Genomic DNA, 1,414 nt, shown 5'->3' with positions numbered 1-1,414 from the left:
TACCACACTTGGAAGATTGACTTCAAGGATGAGTGTCAAAGAAAGAAATGTTTTTCAAAATGGAAGCTGAGCAGGGGACCAAAATCTTCAAAAGAATAAGCATAGATGTGATGTAGTCTTGAAAGAAGGAATAGCATGTGTTACTACTGTCAGCAAAAATAGTCAACATCTAAGACATTATTTGGTTATCTTTTGGCTTGCTAAGCATATACATTAGGAGAGGTTGGGCTATCAGGGGGGCACATTGGTTTAGGGACTAAATATATCAGAGTAATCTGTAAGGTCAGTATGTGAGAACGTAAGGCCAATACTCCTTAGGGAGCTCTATCTGGCCTTGGATTTGGACAATGGAAGAAAGTAAACAGATGGGGAAGAAAGAGCCACCAAGATACTATGAATAGCAAGACACAAGAAATCTGGGAGCTTGAAGATTTCCCCTAGATAGTTGACTGCTTATCCAAAATATGGTGGGAGAAGAGGGGTTAAACAGCAGAAAGCAGATTATGACGTTTGGGCAAAGTGGCAAAGAACGTAACAAGGAGACTGACCAGTGGATAGAAATCCTCAGACACCATCTGGTCTCATATAGAACTAAAACTTTCTAAAATTGTAAATGAATAAGAATGCAGGCAAACATACAACCCATTATGATCTTGAAATGCTTCCTGGAATTGGGACAAATATCATATACCTTTTTGGGAAAGAAAACTGGTTGGCCAACTTCAGGCAACTCCTTTTCAGTGTTCCTTCACTCAACAAATACTGAAAATCTGCAGAGAGTAAGCTTAATCTCAGATACATGGTGAGATCAGGGACAGGCTTTGCTTTTTGTGGAACACATGAAGAATTGAGAACATGAAGTATGATTAGCTGGAAGATATTTAGTATGGCTAGAACCAGAGAGTAATGCAGAGATACGATGAACCTGGACACAGGTGGTTCCCAATATTGGAAGGCATCATAAGCCATTTGAAGGATTTTGGTTGGGGCATATCTTAGTCAATAGGAGGTCACTGGAGATTTTTATTTGAGTTTATTAAAAATGTTTCAAATACATGCACAAGGTAAAAAATTAAATAGTACAGGAGGACTTGAAATGAAAAACACAGTTTCCCACCCCACCCCTTTTAACCCTAGACCCATTTCCTAGAGGCAATGCATTTAACAATTTCTATTTTTAGATCTTCTGTTGACTAACTTGCTAACATTAAATAATATGTCTGGACAACAATTCTTGACTTATTAACTTTAGACAATCTTTAATAATTTCCCATTAAAAAAGATAAGGATTTAACTGACACTACCCCTGGCTTTCCTTTGCTTATCCTTTCCCAAATTTTGATAGATACGCCATTTTTATACTTCTATTGATTTAATTTATAACTTTGGACAGTATACTATCCTCCAGTTCTTG

The sequence above is a fragment of the Enhydra lutris genome, unplaced genomic scaffold, assembly GCF_002288905.1.
Source record: "Enhydra lutris kenyoni isolate GAN:26980312 unplaced genomic scaffold, ASM228890v2 scaffoldscaffold27, whole genome shotgun sequence".
Classification (NCBI taxonomy): domain Eukaryota; kingdom Metazoa; phylum Chordata; class Mammalia; order Carnivora; family Mustelidae; genus Enhydra; species Enhydra lutris.
This window is presented reverse-complemented; position numbering follows the sequence as displayed.